Source organism: Canis lupus, chromosome 8, assembly GCF_048164855.1.
Source record: "Canis lupus baileyi chromosome 8, mCanLup2.hap1, whole genome shotgun sequence".
In the NCBI taxonomy this organism is placed as follows: domain Eukaryota; kingdom Metazoa; phylum Chordata; class Mammalia; order Carnivora; family Canidae; genus Canis; species Canis lupus.
In genome coordinates, this window is record NC_132845.1 from 66424730 (window position 1) to 66445475 (window position 20746).

The following is a 20746-nucleotide window of genomic DNA, read 5'->3' on the forward strand; positions in this document are numbered from 1 at the left end:
TGGTGACTCTGGAATGCCAGCAAAGGTGACAAGGACATGGCTGCAAAAACAGGAATAAGAAAATGTCTTCCCTCTAGCATTCACTTGAAAAGACAGATGCTTCATTTAAATGAGAGATTTGCTGCACTCTTGTTCATACACGGGGCCCAGTGATTAGTAAACCTAAGAAATCTGAATTTCTACCTGGAGCTGAAGTCTGGGAGTGTAGGGATTACGTTACACCCCAGTTCTCTTTTATCTCAGTCCTTTTTTTTTTTTTTAATTTATGATAGTCACAGAGAGAGAGAGAGAGAGGCAGAGACACAGGCAGAGGGAGAAGCAGGCTCCATGCACCGGGAGCCCGACGTGGGATTCAATCCCGGGTCTCCAGGATCACGCCCTGGGCCAAAGGCAGGCGCCAAACCGCTGCGCCACCCAGGGATCCCTATCTCAGTCCTTAGGTCCATCTTATGCCTTTGTTTTTTCCATTTTCCTTACTCACTTCCAATTCATATCATCTTGCTGGACACTATAAGACACTGCGAATCCACTGCTGAACACAGTCGAGCCACAGATATGTAAGCAACTAAACCAATTCCTAATAGCTGCTTGGAGTCAGAGCTGATACTAAGAGGCTACACCGACTCTGTCCTTTGCCAGGCCCCTGAATATTTCCACTTTATAGATGATCACACCAAAGCCCTGAGTGGCAGGCAGTGTCCCAAACTACGGTAACAACAGCTAACTGGAATCAGCTGCTTCTTAGGCTAACCGGCACCGTTCTGAGCATTTTACCTGCGTTAACATACGTAACCCTCCATAAAAGCTGGTGCTGGGATTATTTCTATTTTTCAAATGAGGAAACTAAGGCAGGTCACTTAGCGGGAAGTAGTGGAGCCGGGAGTGGAGTCACAACAGCGTGGCTTCAGTGTGGCCCCCACTGAAGCCTGTCAAGTGTCAGCAGAGAATAGTGGAGAATATCCACAGAACAGAGAGAGGGGACAGTGTGGTCCCATCAGCCAGGGACACTCAATGGCCCTCCAGAGTCTCTACCTCTGTCCTGTCATCTTTTGTTTTTTTAAAGATTCATTTATTTATTTGAGGGGGGGGGGAGAGAGTAAGGGAAGAGGAGCAAAAGAAGAGGGAGAGAAAGAATCACGATCATTAATAGTATTGTTTTACAGCCGGGGAAACTGAGTTGTGAGGGATTTACTCAAATATAGCACATGATAGACTTGGAGCTTGATGCGAGTCTTCTGACGCTGGAGTGTTTATCTTTACCCTCTGGGGGCAAAGGGGGTCAGAACCCAGAGGCCACTTGCCTCCAGGCAGGTATGAGGGATGGAAAGAAAACATGCCCCAGCTCACTCTTCGGCTCCGGCAGCGGGAACAAAACAGAAGTCGGTATTTCAATCGATCGTTATTATCTGGTAAAGCAAAAGTCGCTGCCCTTTGCAGGTGGTTCTCCGCTGACTGGGGTGGGGGCGTCTGCGATCCTTATGGGAGAAGTTCTGTCTGGGTGAAGGGAGCCTTGGCTGTCGCACATGTTCAAAGTTGCCAGCGTTTTTGCAAAATCAGGTTGAGAAGGAGCACGTGACGGCAAAAACACGAAAGACTGTAGTCGAAGCAGGCAAGATCGAGGAGGTATTTTTGTAGACTTTGCAGGGAATTCTTGGATCAAGCTCTATTGGGTCGGTGGCTGGATTTAAGAGAAGCTGTGAGGAGTCTCATCTCTCTGGTCATGCATGCATTTGGGACCAGGGCCGGATGCCCCGCGGCCCTGGAGAACTTTTCAGACATGCTGTCCAGGCTCAGGGACCTCACCACGTCCGCATTGACCCCTCTCATGGCTGGAAGGACGACTGCTCTAGGGAGAAGGGGATGAAGGCGAGGTGGCAAATGTGAAGTCATTTCACTGATGTGATGCTGGTCACAAGCCAGGGAGGAGGCTTCCAGGCCTGAGCTTCCCTGAGCCTGGAATGAAGGGAGTAGCATCTCTGCACTGGAGAAATGGTCTCAGCTGGCAGTCACCCGGCTTGCCTAGAACATGGACTTTGACTTGAGCCTCTGTTAATTATGCTTTTATTTTTTCATGATGCTTTGACATCTTGGTTGCCTTGCTAATGGAAGGCTTGTGGAAGCACTGCCCCTCCCAGAGATGGTAATTCCTAGAGATAGCAGAGGACTGGCCAGCAGGAGCCAGAGGCCCGACTCCAGCCCCTTCTCTGGGGGTGGGGGGGGTGAAGGGGCCTCTGGCCTCTATCTCCTCCCCTAGGCCCCCAGGCCAGGCACCTGCCAACTAGAGAGAGGCTCTGTGGCCAGTAGCTCAATGGAACTATTCAAATTAGCTTGATTGTGGCTCACTCTGCCTCGCGTTTCTTCCTCTGAAACCATAATAAAGGCTCTTGCCCGTGTTTTCCCCACTTCCTCTGCCTCCTGACCTTGGTGCTGCCCTGGCGTGGCATGGCGTGGTGTGGCGTGCCCCCTTCTCTTGGGAAATGGAAAGGACAAACTATGTCCTTTTCTTTCTTTTTTTTTTTTTAAGATTTTATTTATTTGACAGACAGAGAGAAAGAGAGCACGTGAGCAGGGGGAGGGGCAGAGGGAGAGAGAGAAGCTGACTCCCTGCTGAGTAGGGAGCCCAACATGGGACTTGATCCCAGGACCCTGGGATTATGGCCTGAGCCGAAGGTAGACACTTCACTGACTGAGCCACCCAGGTGCCCCCAAACTATCTTTTCAATGGTAATCACCTCCGGCCTCAGCACACGAATGATTATAGAACCTCCATTTCAAAACAAGGCCCAGCAACCAGTCTTTCCCTTTATGTGTGTCGTGGGGGCAGGGATGGTTGGGAGGAGAGAGAAAACAGAGGCTGGACATCTGATACTCAATAAAGCGAGAGAGAAAACAAACAATTTTGGCTGAAAAACCAGTCTCTCAGAGAAGAAGGAGGTAGGGTGACACAGGAGGTCCAGAGGCCAGAGTCAAGAAAGGGAGAATGACGCTGTCAAAGTCCTGGTCAAAATCCTGGTCATCGGGTTTCCACTGACTGGGGAGGGGCCTGAGGCACAGAGGTAAGTATGGGGGTTTCAGAGAGATAAGTGGGTGCAGGGAGGGCGGCTGTGGGTGGGCTTGGGCCAGTTCTCTCCTCAGGGAGAACCACCTTCCCTGTGGGGCCAGGGCAAGGACAGATTCATGGCAGAGAGGTGACCTTAATTTTTTTTAGCTTTTTAGAAATTGTGGCAAATATACATAATTTGAAATTGAGCATCTTCATCATTTTTAAAAAGATTTTATTTATTTATTCATGAGAGACACACAGGGAGAAGCAGAGACATAGGCAGAGGGAGAAGCAGGCTCCCTGCGGGGAGCTTGGTGAGGGACTCCATCTCAGGACTCCCTCAGGACTCAGGGATCACAACCTGAACTGAAGGCACTCAGCCACTGAGCCACCCAGGTGCCCCACATCTTCATCATTTTTGAGAATACAGTTCAGGAGTGTTAAGCATATTTACACTGTTGTGCAGCCATCCCCACCATCCGTCTCTGGAACCTTCTCATCTCCCAAACTGAGACTGTGTCCCCGTTAAACACTCACCCCCCTTCCCCTCCCCCAGCCCGGCAGGCACGTTCTTCTGTCTCTATGAATTTAACAACTCTAGGGACCTCACATAAATGCAATCATACAGAATTTATTTTGGTACCTGACATTTCATTCGGCATCATGTCCTCATATTTCATCTACATTGTAGCAGGTGTCAGAACTCTTTCCTTTTTAAGGCTGGATCATACCCCATTGTATACATGGACCACATTTTATTTATCCACTCATCCATTGATGGACACTTGGGTTGCTTCCACCTTTTGGCTCCTGTGACTAATGCTCTACAAACATGGGTGTACAAACATCTGTTTCAATTTTGCTTTCCATTCTTCTGAGTGTCTACCCAGAGGTAGAACGGCTAGATGTGCTTTTGTTTTTGAGGTGGATCAGTGGTGCACTGGGGCCAGGCTGCTTCAGCTCTAATCCTGGCCAAGGGCTGGGATATGATAAGTCACTTTAGGGCTGGGATGTGATATGCCTGGGTGGCTCAGTATCCAACTCTTCATTGCAGCTCAGGTCTTGATCTCAGGGTGGTGAGTTCAAGTCCTGCGTTGGGTGTAAAATCTACTTAAAAGAAAAAAGAGGGCTCCCTGGGTGGCGCAGCGGTTTGGCGCCTGCCTTTGGCCCAGGGCGCGATCCTGGAGACCCGGGATCGAATCCCACGTCGGGCTCCCGGTGCGTGGAGCCTGCTTCTCCCTCGGCCTGTGTCTCTGCCTCTCTCTCTCTCTCTCTCTGTGACTATCATAAATAAAAAAAAATAAATAAAAATAAAAAAAAATAAAAGAAAAAAGAAAAGTTACTTCTCCGGACAAGGATTTCCTCAACTCTGAAAAGGGATAACGATAGTAGTAATAGTCAAAATGACAAACCTCGTGTATTGGCTGGAGCCTGCTGCCTACCCAGCTGTTATTCACGCTGTTTGTAAATTCAGAGACAGGGTGTGCACGCTTCCGCACGTCCACCAGGGGTCGCCACTGCCCGCGGAGCCGAGTCCGTGGCTGGGCCACATTGGCCTCTGCCCACTGCCCCCCCATCTCTCTCTCCCATCACCCAGTGCCCTCTACTCTACACTTCCTTGTGTCTTCCTCACACAGGAACAAGAAGTTCCCAAATTATCCAGGCCATATCACCTGTGCCCCCAGCCGCCCACCCCCACCCCCAGGGGGAAGCTCCTGAAAGCATTATAGGCCATCACGTGGACATAGTTATCAGGCCCAAATGATCTCCTGCTGCAGGTAATTATCATGTCCTGCTTTACGAGGGTCAGGGAAGGTCATGTGTGTGGGAAAATACATCATAAATATTTGGGGCAGCTATAGTGAGTTTCGGGCCTGGAGCCTGGAGGAATCATCCCTTGTCAGAACAACTGTCCAGAATGATTGCAGTTTCTGAGCAAAGCATGGAGCATTTAAGTGTTCACAGGGCTGGAGCAGATGTGGCCTGGGTGGGAGGCTGCTGGGCACTGTGGCTGTTAAGAGGCACAGGCACTCCTGCAGCTCAGCCCACGGTCTCTTGGGCTGAGCCTTTCACATGGATGGGCTCAGCGTGCCCAGATACTCTGATGTTTCAAGAGCATCTGAAAATGCAGGACCCCCACCCCCCCACGCCAGACAAAATCTCCAAAATTGTCAATAGTGACAGTTAGTTATAATTTTTTCAAACTTGGTGTGGGCCCATAAAAACACTCTGCAGGCTGGTCTTGGCCTCTGTGGGAGCCATTGTGCAGCTTTCGATGGAGTCTTGCTAGAGACAGCGGTCACTGAATGCCATGGTGGTAAATGCCATGCGACATTGAGCAGGGGCGGGATGACCTGGATTTTAAACTGTCTGGGTGCTCTGTGATGCTCCCTGGTCAGGGATGAACCAGGACTAGTGGCTTCTTCTATAGGGAGGTGGAAACAGGGTGCCGTCTGGCTGTCTTCCCCAGGACCCAAGCCAAACTAGTGACCTAGAGATGTGAGAAGCCCCATTTATATCCCATTCCCCTGAGCTGTCCATCTTCACTTGATAACCCAATCAGAGCATCTGCATCAGGCTCTCACAGACCAGGAGCATCATAGTCTCTTCTCTGTCATGAGGATGGTATTTCTGGGTGCACACAAACGGCCCAAGAAACATCAACTGCTAATTACACGGAATAGTCCAACCATCCCAAGAAAGGTCAACTCCATGACACCCATGGATGGCACCAATAGTCCTTCTGAATGGATGAAGGAGGGCTTGTCCTTACAGCTCCAACAATGAGAGCCAGAGGCTAGGACTAGGAGGAAAGGGTGGCCCCGTGGGTTCAGTTGGAAAGTCCTGATGCTCAGCTCTTCACACCCACTCAGTAAGTGTGATCACGGCTGCGAGATTGAAATAGATGTACTTGGCAGAGGTCCTCTTAAGGTGCTGAAATGAAATTTCACATGGCGGGCTGATATCTGTATGCAAGGAGAAGCCAGAAACTCTGTACCCCAAAGCCCCAGCCACATGTATCCAGCAGAGGAGACTTCTTATGGATGTCCTAGCTGTTTTTTTTTTTCTGATCCCAAGCAGCCAGCTCCACAGGAGGTGGTCCATTTCCCTAATTTGGGAAATGTCGAAGGGCCAGATGCTGAATGCAGCTATTCCATACCCCCTGCCCCAGGCTTAACTTTTATGGAATGTAACAAAGTCAGATTTTAGCAAAGATGATGCAGCTGAGGGCAAAATAATTCTGGTTCTCTCTCTCTCTGTTGATCCCCAAAGAACTGACCACACACACGCACATACACACACAATTGCTTGAAACAGCCGGGGTTCATCACAGCAACATTTTCCATGATTCAGAAATTAGATATCCAATCGGAAGAAAGTGATACCACTTGCCTCTCCTGAGAGGTGAAGCAAACCACAGCGTTCCCGCCCACGCTATCTTCTGGTGTAGCCTCCAAGCGGCAAGTGGCCTGTGTCTCCAGGGAAGGGGGAAGCACGCAAAGTTTGTCCCCAAGGCCTCTGTGGATGTGAGGCCAGGATCTGAGCAGTGTCAGTTCCAGAGGGGAGCTGCACTCCTGATCTTGGATCTCACCTGCAAAAACTCCAATGCTGTTATTCCTATTCATTTTTCAAAGTTTTCAGCAAGAGGCTCTCTTGTCATTTCCCTCCTCCACCCTGCAGGGGCCTAGCTGTGAGAGTTCACAAAGAATCCTAATCATAATCACAGATGGCCCTCTTGGGTCCTAGGCCATGGGCACTGTACATGCCTTGAGCTGGGCACTGTACATGCCTCAGGCCGGTTCTGTCCCATAGAACCTCTGCCACGATGGATGTGTCCTGTATCTTCGCTGGCCAGTACAGTAGTCACCAGCCACACATGGCTATTGAGCTCTTGAAATGTGCCCAGTGCCGGGCACCTGGGTGGCTCAGTGGTTGAGCATCTGCCTTTGGCTCAAGGTTCTGGGTCCCAGCCAGGGTCAGGGGTCCTGAGATTGAGTCCCACATTGGGCTCCCCGCAGGGAGCCTGCTTTTCCCTCTGCCTGTGTCTCTGCCTGTCTCTGTCTGTCTCATGAATGAATAAATAAAATCTTAAAAAAAAAAAATTAACCTGGTGCAACTAAAGGACCGAGTTTAATTTTATTACCTTTACCTTTAGACAGACATGTGGGGCCAGTGGTTAACATATTGGGCAGCACAGCTTCAGATTCTCACCACAAGCTTATAAGTACTGGTATTAGTCACCCATTTTACAGATAGAGAAACCAAGTCTCTGAGGGATTAAATAACTTGCCCAAAGTCACAGAACTAGCTCTAACTATGGTCACTGTGTTTGGGGGAATATTGTTTAGGATGCTTCATCCTCAACCCTCCTTCTTCCCACCTGGCCCTAGTTTGGGTGTGCAAATGAAGGTTTCTCTATGTATGCCTATGTTTGTCTAGTCCTTCCTTTCTTTTACTGTCCTTTAAAAATATATCTTTTTCTAGTTACTGAGGAAATGTAGGTACATGGTGGGGGCAATTATAGGAAAACACAAAAAGAAAAATAATTATCACAATTCTTTCAACTAGATAAAACCACTATTTGCAATTGCATCAAAAAGAATAAAACACCTAGGAATAAACTCAAAGAGATGAAAGACCTGTACAATGAAAACTGTAAGACATTGATGAAAGAAATTAAAGAAGACACAAATGAATGGAAAGATGCTCATGGATTGGAAGAATTTATATTGTTAAAGTATCTACACTAACCGGGGTGCCTGGGAGGCTTAGTCAAGCCTCCAACTCTTGGTTTTGGCTCAGGTCATGATCTTAGGGTCCTGGGATTGAGCCCTGCATTGGGCTCCATGCTCAGCATGGAGTGTGCTTGGGATTCTTTCTCTCTCCCTCTGCCTTCCCTTCTGTTCCTCCTCCTGCTCACTTGTGCTCTCTCTCTCTCTCATAAATAAAATCTTCAAAATTCCACACTACCCAAGCGATCTACAGATTCATTACAATCAAAATTCCAATGGTGTCTTTTACAGACATAGAACAAACAACCCTAAAATCTGTATGGAATCACAAAAGACCCCAAATAGCCAAAGCAATCTTGAGAAAGAAGAATAAAGCTGTAGGCATCACCCTCTCTGATATCAAACTATATTGCAAAGCTATAGTTATCAAAACAGTATGATATTGGCATATAAACAGACACATAGATCAATGGAACAGAATAGAGAGCCCAGAAATAAAGACACACATATATAGCCAATTAATTTATGACAAGGGACCCAAGAATATACAGTGGGGAAAGGACAGTCTCTTCAATAAATGATGTTGGGAAAACCGAACAGCTACATGTAGAAGAATGAAGCTGGACCATTATCTTATATCACACACAATAATTAACTTAGAATAATTAAAGACTTGAATGTAAATACCTGAAATGATAATATTCCTAGAATATTCCTAGAATAAAACATAGGTGGTGAGCTCTTGGAAATCAGTTGTGCTGATGATTTTTTGGATTTAACACAAAAGGCAAAGGCAACAAAGGCAAAAATTAACAATTAGGCTTAAACTAAAAAGCTTTTGTACAGCAAAGGAAACCATCAACAAAATGAAAAGGCAACCTGTAGAATGTAAGAATATATTTGTAAATCTGACAAGAGGTTAATATCCAAAATATATAAAGAATTCACACAACTTAACAGTAAAAAAAAAAATTAAATAATCCAATTAAAAATAGGCAGAGTATCTAAACAGACATTTTCCCAGGGAAGACAATCCAGGTGACCAACAGGTACATGAAAAGATCCTCAATATCACTCGTCATCAGAAATACTAATCAAAACACAATGAGAGGTCACCTCACACCTGTCAGGATGGCTATCATCAAAGAGACAAGAAAGAACGAGTGTTGGTGAGGATGTGGAGAAGAGGGAAACCTCATGTGCTGTTGGTGGGACTGTACATTGCAGCCACTATAGAAAGCAGTATGAAGGTTTCTCAAAAAATAAAAAATAGGATGACCTATGATCCAGATAATTCTGGGGATTTGGCCAAAGAAACTGAAAACACTAATTCGAAAAGATATCTGCACCCTCATCCTCTCACCACAGCATCACTCACAATAGCCAAGACATGGAAACAACCTAAATGTCCATTAGCAAATGAATGGATAAACAAGATGTGGTATGATGCCTGGGTGGCTCAGTGGTTGAGTGTCTGCCTTAGGCTCAGGTCATGATCCTGAGGTCCTGGGATCAAGTCCTGGGCTCCCCGCAGGGAGCCTGCACAATGGGATGTTATTCTGCCTCTAAGAAAGAATGAGATCTTGCCATTTGTGACAACATGGACAGATCTTGAGGGCATTATGCTTAGTGAAATAAGTCAGATAGAGAAAGACAAATACTGTATGATCTCAGTTATATGTGTGATTTAAGAAACAAAGACAAAAAACAAGCTCATAGATACAGAGCACAGGCTGGTGGTTTCCAGAGGCAGGAGGTTGGGAAGCCAGTGAAATGAGTGACAAACTTCCAGTTGTAAAGTTTTATAACAAACTTTCAGTTATAAAGTCACTTTTATAGTTCATAAAGTTTATAATAAACTCCCAGTTATGAAATCAGTAAGTCACGGGGATAGAACTATAGCTTAGTGGCTATAGTTAATAATAATGTATTGTGAGGCACCTGGTGGCTCAGTAGTTGAGCATCTGTCTTTGGCTCAGGGCATGATACTGGGGTCCTGGGCTTGAGTCCCTCATAGGGCTCTCTACAGGGAACCTGCTTCTCCCTCTGCCTATGTCTCTGCCTCTCTCTCTGTGTGTGTCCCTCGTGAATAAATAACTAAAATCTTTAAAAAATAATAATGATGAAAAAAAATAATGATGTATATTAGAAAATTGCTAAGGGAATAGGTGTCTTAAAAGATCTCGTTGCAAACAACATTAACAACAGAGAAAACTCACTATAGGGGCACCTGGGTGGCTCAGTTGGTTAAGCATCTGCCTTCGGCTTGAGTCATGGTTCTGGGGTCCTGGGACCAAGCCCCCCGCATTAGGCTCCCTCACAGGGAGCCTGCTTTTCCCTCTCCTCCTAACTCGTGCTCTCTATCTTTCTCTCTCAAATAAACAAATAAAATCTTAAAAAAAAAAAAAAAAGAAAACCCACTCTAAATGTTTGCCTATTCCTTTTCCATGTTTTTCTGTATACACATGCATGCTCACAGACGAAAAAATATATATATATTTTATAATTTAAGAGTTTTACCCCATTTGCCAAGTAGGTTTTTAGAAAGTGTATACTTATTTATACTCCAGCAGCTATATGTGAGATTTTTTTCCTCCTTAGAACTTTATCAGATATTGTTTCTTTTGTTAAATTTACAAAGTATGGTATCTTACTGTTTTTATTCATTGTTCTCTCTGTGTGTGATTATATGTCTCTTATGCTTATTCATTACTCATGTATACATTTTTATAATTTTCTCTCATGATGTCTGAGTATCTTTCATCTTGATTTGTGTGATACCCTGTTATATTAAGGTTATTTGGATTTTGCAGGTCATGCTTGTGACAAGTACTTTCCAACTTGTTTGCTTTTTAATTTAAATTTTTTTTCTTTTTTTTTTGCTGGTGTTTCATTACCAACTACTATTTTTCCACCATTGCTGATTCATTGGTTTCAATCTTCAAGTCTTTCCTCTTCTGTGGATGAGATGGCTGTCGTGTGTCTGATGCTTCTGCAGGAAAAATCAGGCATGCTCCTATTTTGCAGCCTTAGTTGGCAAGACCCGAGATGCATGAGGCCATTCGATTTAGGGTAAAGCTTTTGGAGGATGAAGGAGTTCTATGCAGAGGAGCTAAGGAGCCAGAGGAGGGAGAAGAGAATGTGGGGTGAGGGAGCAAAGAGGGAAGGGGTTTGCAGGGAGGAGCTGGTTGTAGGCATGGACAGAGGGAGGAGAGAGGGCCAGAAGGTGAATGAGGCTACTTAGGAGCCCAGGTGAATGACCACCATGTGGGCAGAAAAAGGACTTTTACCCTCTTCATTCACGCATGCATGCATGCATCAACACATGCATGCATTCCAGCTTTCAGCGGTAGGACAAAGGCCTTAGCATGGTGTGCTGGGATGAGCCAGGAGCTCAGGCTGAGTCAGGTCTAGGTGGGACCCGCTCATCCTTACACCTGCACATACACAACAGACAAGTCCCCATAGAGACAGAGGTGACAGCAGGTGAGGTCCCAAAACATGGGCGAAAAGTGCTGTTTCTCCCCATACACGCTGCAAGAGCAACTGCAACAGTAGACAACCTAGTTCTATTTTCGAACAGTGCAGACAAAATACTATGAGAAGTGAAAGTGAAATCATAACTTCGTAACTTCAATTCAAGCTCATGTCCATGAGTGGAGACTCAATGGACATTTTCTCAAGCTGACAAATGGGTTTTATTTAATGACCTGCACCGTGTTAGATTGCAAAGCATTTTTAACACCTTTTGAAATCACTCCTACCTGACTTCACCTAAGAGTCAGGATTTCTGGGGTGCCTGGTGGCTAGGTCAGTTAAGCATCTGACTCTTGATTTCGGCTCAGGTCATCATCTCAGAGTCCTGGGGTCAAGCCCCATGTTGGGCTCCACGCTCAGCACAGGGACTGCTTGTCCCTTTCCCTATCCTCTACTCCTCCCCTCGCTCTCTCTCTCTCTCTCTCTCCCTCTCTCAAATAAATAAATCTTTAAAAAGTAAATTAATTTAAAAATATAAGATTTAAAAAAAAAAATCAGGATTTCTAGTTTTTTCAAAAACCAAGCAATCTGATGGCCCTGTTCCTGGCTACATTGGCTGGAACAGAGTGGCAGGTGCCCTCTGGCATCCCTTTTTGCTATGGGGCCCATGGGGCAGTTACCCCACTTAGCCAAACTTCTCATGATGTGAAATTCCCCCTTATTTGCTGCTAAGTGGTGTCAGGATCATGGCTCTCCTGCATTCCCCTCTTCATGTGTGACTTCATTTTTGTCTTCATCATTTTGTTATTGTGGCAAAATATATATAAACATAAAGTTTACTGTTCTAACCAGTTTTTTTGAAAATATTTTATTTATTTATTCACAAGAAACAGAGAGAGAGGCAGAGACACAGGAAGAGGGAGGAGCAGGCTCTGTTTGGGGAACCTGATGTGGGACTCAATTCCAGGACCCGGGATCACAACCTGAGCCAAAGGCAGGTGCTCAACCACTGAGCCACGCAGGTGCCCCCCATTTTAAGCATCCAGTTCTGTGGCATTCACGGGAGTACAGCCACGCTGTGGTACAGTCATCCTCACATCCATCTCCAGAACTTTCTCATCACAGGCCCTTGGACCTTCTTTTCTACCTTGCCTTTATGGATTGGACCACTCCAGGCACCTCATACAAGTAGGATCACGTGGTCTTTATACTTCTGTGTCTGACTTATTTCACTTAGCATAATGTTTTCAAGGTTCATCCAGGGTAGCTTCGCTTTTTACCTATCTCATTGTGTAGTGAAATTCCCTGTTGCTAGCATTAATGGCAGTTCCCTGATGCTTTCTGCTGCTGCTTTGACTCAGTGTTTCAATCCAGGTAGATTAAAATCTCCCCTGGATCCCAAGGACAAAGACACCCAGTCACTGGAAGCTGGGCAGCCATGAGCATCAGTACAGGAAAAAAAAAAAAAAAAAAAGACATGCATTTTTGTAGGCTGCCTTTTGCTTTATTTTTTTGCCTCCTAGCTGAGATGCCACTTTGTGACTTGCTGCACTCGCCTTGCTCTCTCCCCGTTGGGACCATGGCTGTGTCACCACAAATGCTGACCTGGCAACAGGCCCTGATGGTGTAGCTAGCAGCACAGAGCTGTTTGATTGAATCACGATGCACAGTAGCAACAGAAAGGAGTGACCACTGTGCCCAGAAGCATGAGGGGTGCGGAACAATGTTGAGGTTGTCCTCAGGTCAGAAGCTGGCTAAGCCTTGAGCAGAGTTTAGAATCCTGGCAAGAGAAGAGCTGTGCTTAAAGATACCTCTGGGAGGAAGTCATTACTGTGAAGCCAAGCAAGACCCACGAGGAGATCTGGTGACTAATGTGCCCAGGAGAAAGCAGCAGCGGGCCTCTGTGCTTTCCCTCTGATGCGGACCAGGAGCCACAGCTGCCAGCTCCCTAGGCCTGTGGCACTTTCCTGCCTCTGTAAGAGGGTTTCTTCTAAGCCGAGCCCTTCTGAGGGGTTCCCAGGCAAAGACAAGGGACTCTGGAGTGTGTCTGCCTGGAGTGTCAAAATCACGGAGCTCAGAATGGCGAGGATGGGGTTCAGTTCAGAAGGCGCTCCTCTTAGCGTGAGGCCACGTGGATGGGGCTGAGATCTGGGCTGTTTGTCTTTGAGCCCTGAGCCATCTCCAACGTGGATGCAGTGTTGTGTCCCTGCCATAGCCAGAGCTCTGGTAGCCGGGGGTGGGGGAGGAACAGGTGGCAGGGAGGTAGGGGAGGAAATGGCTGTTGGTGTTTTACATAATTTGATGTCATATTTGGGCCCCCAGATTACAGGCTTAGAAGTGCCACCTGAGCATTCGCCCCTGGGGAGAATTTTACCGCCCCTGAAAATCCCACTAAGACAAGCATATTTGCCAGCCTCCAGGGTACAACAGGCAGGTGGGGAGTGGGGTTGCAGAGGACCCCCTATGCGATGCCTATCTACCCTTTTGGTGTCTCATTTGGTGCCCAAACCCCCAAATTCTATCACATGAGGACATAACGTTAGAGAGAAAGAGAGAGAGAAAGTACTGCAGAAACATAAGTATAATCTTCTCCAGGTTGTGGGGCCACAGACTAGGAGAAAAGTGACAGTTCCTCCCAGCCAGGATGCAGTCATGTGTCTCCACAGGTGTATGGCTAGCTCCAGTCTGGGGTGATGAACCGATGTTCTGGTCGCTGGAGGAAAAGGAGCCTCAGAAACTTCATCCTTCAGAGTGTCGGGCTTACAGCTCTGGATATCATCCCGAGCTGCACACAGAATCTTTCTGATAAAAACGTGATGTACGTTACAAAGTGGAATCCTCAAAACAACCTTTTGAGAGAAGCACTGCCGTGATGCCCATCTTACAGACAGGTACATTGAGTCCGGCTCAGAGACACAACATGGACTGTGTGAAGTTATCACAGTTGTAAAAGGCAGAATGAGGATAGGAATCCAAGGTTTCAGACCTCAAGTTCTATACTTGGTTTTTTGCTCCTACATTTGTGATATGTGGCTATATGTCCACATATCTGCATCTGGAGCATTACCCTGTTAGCGTTTCCCTGCCCTCGTCCAATTCATGTTTTCTCTGTCCATCCTTCACCTGTTAGTCCAGATGGTTGCCTCTGTGCTCCATACAGAAGGTAGAAGCTGCTGGCTTGAAGGGTAGATGCACGTCTCTCCGAGGTCAAGAGGAGCCATGAATGCCAGTGGATGGTGGCTCATGGCAGTCTTAGCCGCCAGCATTCTCTGAGAAGGCACTGCAAAAAAGCACTCAACATTGTTAATTGATTAGATTGATTGTCAAATTATTCATTCCGCATGAGGCAGGGAGTACTGCTGACTGCTTCACCAGGGTGGGGAGCAAAGCTCAGAGAGTTGTGAGCACAGGTCATGCAGCTGGCAAGTGGAGTAACTGGGATCCACTCTGGCAGCCAGATCCCGGTCCCTGTTCATGATCCCAGTCCCTAAATAATGATCTGCTGCCTCCCACATCCCCATCACAATTCAGTCCTCATGGTGATTCAGCAAGGTAGGCATCATTCATTCACGCCATCTACAGATGAACACACAGAATCCTGAAGGGCCTGGGGAGGAGCAGGGTGTGGAGCCCAGGGCCACTTTTCCAAGCAGTAGAAATCCTTGGAATTTCAGAGTGTCCTGGAGATCTCAAGAATTCTCCATCATGTTTATTAGATAAAGCTTATTCAGTTCACATCCCATTCTGCTACTATAATTTCCTCAGCTGTTGGTTTTTAATTGAGATGCATAAATCTTGAGGAATATGTTTTCGTGTATATACTACTCAGATCAAGATATAGAGTACTTCCATAACCCCAGAAACTTCTCTGGGGCCCCTCTCCAACATTTGATTATTATTATTTTCCCTCTCCAATATTTTAAACTATTATTTTAGCAGTTTCAACATTCAACTTTTATTCTAATGATACTTTGCAATTGATAGATTTTTGTCACTTAAGAGTTTGTCAAGTCATTGCTTCTCGAATAGAGATCTGCAGAGACTTCGGAGTCTGGGAGTATATTCTCAGGGGTCCCAGCCAAGACTTCTCCTTTAAAATAGTTGGAAGGTTATTCATGGTTGCAGAACCCCAGGCCTACATCTTCACTTCCAACACACACAAGGGCCACTGGCCCAGTGCAGGGCTTCTGCACTTCAGCACCGCTGACATTTGGGGCAGGATCATTCTTTATTGTAAGGGAGCTGTCCTGCACATTATAGGATGGTTAATAGGGTCCCTGGCTTGTGCCCAATAGATGCCCATAGCACCGCCCCCCATAGTTGTGACAAGTACAAATGTCTCCAGATGGACAATGTCGCCTCTAGTTGAGAATCACAGCCTTGCTTAGGCAGACTTATTTCTGGAGAAATTAAAGATCTTAAAATATAAATCAGACCGAGGCTTCTATAATGAGAAATAATGATAACAATAAAGGAGGGGCTGGGTTTGGCAGGGATCATTGCATGCCACTGTGGGGAGCCAGGAGGGCTTGAAAAGGAGGACAGGAGTGTGTGAGAGGCACCCGAGGGCAGGTACGGTGGGGTTTATGGGCTCCAGGAGGAGGAGGTCGGGACCTGCTCGCTGCCTACTCCCACTCTGCTATATCCATCTGAGTCAATCTCCTTGAGAAGCTCTTTGTCTCCTTCTCGGCTGAGCCCCAGGCAGAGTGGAAAAAGCTCTGCAGGAACAGCCTATAGGAACAGGGCGCAGTTTGGGGGCCAGGAGACAGGCCCGGAGGTGCTGAGGGAGGCTTGGAATGACAGGTCACCTGACACAGGGAGCTGTCCCCAATCCCTGCAGGAGCCACAGCTCCAGGGACCTTTAACTGTCAGTTCATCCTTTCACCTCCCACCACCCCCACAATTCCCGTATTGGAGAATTCGCACCTCGGCTCTTCTTCAATAAGGGCATGCTGGTCCTGGTCTATGCTCATAAATGCTCTCCTGACAACATCAAGGTTCTTTCTGGATAAGCCCATGTGAGAGGAGAAGTCTTTGTGGTTGAAGCTGCCACGTTCTGAGAGACACAGAAGCCCTTAAAGGTTATTTCATCTTTTGTTTTTAATTCACAGTGTGACCCAACCTAAATCCATGCCTTGGATCCTGAGCCACCACCTCCATCACAGTTCCTTATAGGTACGTTATGGGTGTGCACGTACATACGTGTGTACATTTAGGGAGGTGAAATTGACTTAACATAACATGAATCTCCTTTTTTTTAAGATTTTATTTATTTATTCATAGGAGACACAGAGAGAGAGGCAGAGACATAGGCAGAGGGAAGAGAAGCAGGCTCCATGCAGGGAGCCTGATGCGGGACTCGATCCCGGGACTCCAGGATCACACCCTGAGCTGAAGGCAGACGCTTAACTGCTGAGCCACTCAGGTGTCCCAACATGAACTATTTAGTTATTTATTTACTATTTATTTATTTATTTATTTATTTATTTATTTATTTATTTATTTATTTATCTTGCTTATTTATTTCAGAAAGAAAGCATGAGCAGTGAGCAGGAGTAGAGGGAGAAGGAGAGGGAGAAAGAAAGAAGCTCAAGTGGACTCTGTGCTGAGCATGGAGCCAGACTTCCAGCTCAATCTTGTGACCCTGAGGTCAGGATCTGAGCTGAGACCAAGAGTCAGACATTTGACCGACTGAGCTACCCAGGAGCACCTAACATGAACCATTTTAAAGTGAACAATCCAGTGGCATCAAGCATGTTCGTGATATTGTACAACCACTGTATGATCGTCTAGCTCCAAAACATGTTCATCACTTCCAGTGGAAATCCCACACTGGTAAACCATTGGTCCCTGTAACCCCTCTCCTCTCTTTCCTGTCAACCACCAACCAACTTCCTCTCTCTATGGATTTTCCTACTGTGAATATTTCATGTAAATGGGATTATACAATATTTGTCCTTTTGTGTCTGGTTTATTTCACCAAGTGTGATATTGTGATGTTTCAGCCATTACAGCATGTGTCTGTACTTCATTCCTTACCATGACTGCGTAATATTCCATGGTATGTATATGCCACATTTTGTTATTCATTTGCCTAACAGTGGGCGTTTAAGTTGTTTCTACCTTTGAGCTGTTGTGAATAATGCTGCTCTGAGCATTTGTGTACAAGTGTTTGAGTATCAATTTTCAATTCTTTGGTCTTATACCTACAAGTGGAGTTACGGGGTCATAGGGAAAATCTATGTTCAGCTTTTTGAGGAGCCGCCATACTGTTTTCCACAGTGACTGCATCATTTCATGTTCCCACCAACAATGAACTGGGGTCCTATTTCCATATCCTTACCAACACTTGTTATTTTTTTTAAGTTATAACTATCCTAATGGGTGTGAAGGGATTTGAGGGTTGTAGTCTTCTTTTTTATTTTAAGTAAACTCTGTGCCACATGTGGGGCTTGAATTCATGACCCTGTGATCAAGAGTCACTTGCTCTACCGACTGAGCCAGTCAGGTGCCCCAGAAATTGGGTTTTATAGGATGTATTTGGCATATTTTAATTAAGGAAATCAAAAAGCCTCTTCTAGAGGATTCAAAGTATGGCTAGAAATGGTTATCACAAATAGATTCTTTCAATTTATATGCTATCTTTAGGCATGGCTGGGTGTTAGTGGCAACCCAAAGCAATACTTCAGATTTGCAGACCTGGCCATACATAGCAAAGGAATGCCCTTATTTCTTTCCCCTGATTACAAACTTTCTGTGATACACAAAGAGGCCTCAATGAAAGATGTCAAAATTAATAACAATAATATGTAGAATTTATTGAGTGCTTGACCGCATGTCAGATACTGGGCATCTATTGTATGAAATATCTTCTATTTTTAATCCTCATTTTATAAATGAACTCCCTGAAGCTAAATGGCTATTAAATGGGAATTAAATGACTATTTGATGTCCTATAGTTGGTAAGTGGCCAAACATAAATGGAACCTGGGCAGTCTGAGCTCAGGACCTGTGCCCTTAACCATGACCCGTGCGGATTCTTGAGGTATTCCGCTCCCTTACATCCCAGATGCTACAGGAAGAGCCATTTTATCCATGCTGGGAGCAGGAGCCAGCACTCTAGAAGCCCAGTAATAGCCCAGGATAAACCCATCCCCCTCTGAGCCTTAATTTCCTCATGAGAAAGCAAGAGGGTTGGACTGAATGATCTGCTCTGACACCCCAGGACTCTCCCCATTTGGGGAAGAGAGCAGAACCTGTCACTTCTGCAGCTGGATAGAACAGCACTGATGTCTTTTGGGGAGACAATATCTCTCATTACCATGGCTGGGCTAGGAAGCAACATGCAAGAGAGAGTCTCTGCCCTGGAGAACCCACTCTTCCTCTGCTAACACTTGAAACCAAAGCCAAACCTGAGAGTTTGGGATCTGGTGATGAGGGAGATGTCCTCAGAAATGGGCACAGGAAGGAGAAGAAAGATGTCCCTTGTTCTGGGTCTGTCTCTGTGCTGACCCATCCACACACAGGGTCTGGGGACAGGAAATGCACTCTTAGTCACCATCCCAGAGGCTGGCTTGCACTGGGGGCCCCACAGACTCTGAATCCAGCCCAACTTCAAGTTTGGAATCCGTAACTTTTGGTTGGCAAATGCATTCTCTGTTTAATCAAGGAAAGTGGATCCCTGGACCTTGCTGCCACCACACTGAGCTAATGCTTTGGAAGTAGGTGTTAGGTTTGCAGTCACGGAGGATGGTAAGGAAAAGCCTTTTTTGCCTTGTCATTATGACTCTTTTCAAAGGAAGCCAGAAATAGCCATGCTGGGAAGGGGCTTCTGTCAGGGAATGGCAGGGGTCCCCCCCTAGGGGAAAGGTCTCAATGTGGTCTTTTTGAGGAACTCAAAAGAACCTATCTAATTAACAGGTCAGAGAACTTACAAATCCCTTTGTGTTTGGCCAGGGAGAGCTTTCTCTTCTACCGTCAACTAACACCTTTCCCAGGGAAGCAGAATGATGTAGGCAGGAATGGATAAAAATAGGTACCTGGGATGAACGGTGGGGGTCTTGGGTGTGTCCCACCCCCTCTCTGGAACTGCTTCAGAGAAGCCTTATGTGTAATGTTTCAAATTTTTATATGGAGAAGGCATTATGTGTATTACTTGGGTAATTAAATTTTAATTTTTAAAAAGCCCCTCAATTGGAAATCACCATGGTTTTTCTCCTGCAGTGCTTGGAAACGTCCTGATCTGCATGTCATTGTGTTCTCAAATTAAGGTCTTCCTTCTCTTTGTTTTTCTTCATAGGCATTATCTCCTTGGAATTATCTTATGTATTGGTTTACTTTGAGGTGAAGTCTGTCTCCATTTATTAAGATGTAACCATAATCGCATCCTATAGAAATTACCCTGCACCAGGCAGCATTTTAAGTGCTTTGTATGTAAATTAAACCGCATAAACATCACAACAGACCCTGGGAAGGAATATTCCATGAATATCCCCATCTTACAGAGGAGGATACAAGGTCATGGGGCCAGTAGTTAAACTCAGTCACAGACTGGAATCTCTTCACTGTCAGCCACACTGTCACAGGAGCCAATTTGCTGGTCCTAAAGACAGATCTGGGAGCTTAGTGACCTTTCAAGGAGGATTTGTTGAGTGCCTGATGGGCACGTGGTGCAGAGGCGAGAAGAGAAGCAGTTGCACCTATGCGTACTGTGTCTATGGGCGCCCCTTCCTATCTGCTGGTCCCCAGGGTCTGGTCTGAAAGAGGTTCGTGAGCCCACCAGGACAGGGCCCGCCAGAGGTGCTTCTGGATTCTCCTGGCTGGGGTCCCAGTAGTGTCCAGGAAGCGGGGTGCTGCCTCCTATAGGATTTGCCCCATGTCTACACCCTAAGCTGAGTCCCTACAGTACAGACCCCAGGGGCCAGTGTCACATGGACTCTCCAAATAAGCACCTCTTGCTGTTTTTATCTTGAGAAAAATGCATATGATATATGCAAACAAAACAAGATAAATGGCTAGATCTAGGGAAGGTGCTTGGCCAGATTGAATTTCCTATGATTTAAGCAGAAAGTTTAAACTTCTCAAGCCTGGAGCCAAGGGCAAAGACAATACTGGGCTGCACCCTAGGATACAGGGTGAGCCAAGCTGCCAAGCGGGCAGCAGAAGAGAGTGCAGAGACAGAGAAATGTGCTAACCTGTTCCTGCTGTGTGCAGACAGCACCAGGGACAAGGCCCACCTGGCCAGCGTCTGGGGAAGAAATTAATCCTGCACCATGCAGCTCATGTTCTGTTTTAGAGCAAACGAACAGGAACTGAGATATTTGACTCAGGAAAAGGGGATGGGATTCCCTGGTTTGTTCCCTGTCTCCTGAACACTCGGAGATGCCCACTGATGTCTGCCCCCGAAGCTACTCACTGACCTTTGGCTTCGGAGATTTCCGGCTCTCCTCCACATTAATGAAGGGAACCTTGTGCTTAACTTTATTTTTTTTTT

At 46.1% G+C, this 20746-nt stretch overlaps 1 long non-coding RNA gene across 1 annotated transcript; it reads left to right on the forward strand.

The window, feature by feature from the left end:
- The first annotated feature begins 13507 nt into the window (after positions 1-13507).
- LOC140638890 (uncharacterized) lies at positions 13508-19435 on the forward strand. The gene is made up of 4 exons (XR_012035838.1): positions 13508-14144; positions 16365-16428; positions 16537-16678; positions 16783-19435. It is a non-coding gene; the product is annotated as an uncharacterized lncRNA (long non-coding RNA).
- The last annotated feature ends 1311 nt before the right edge of the window (positions 19436-20746 follow it).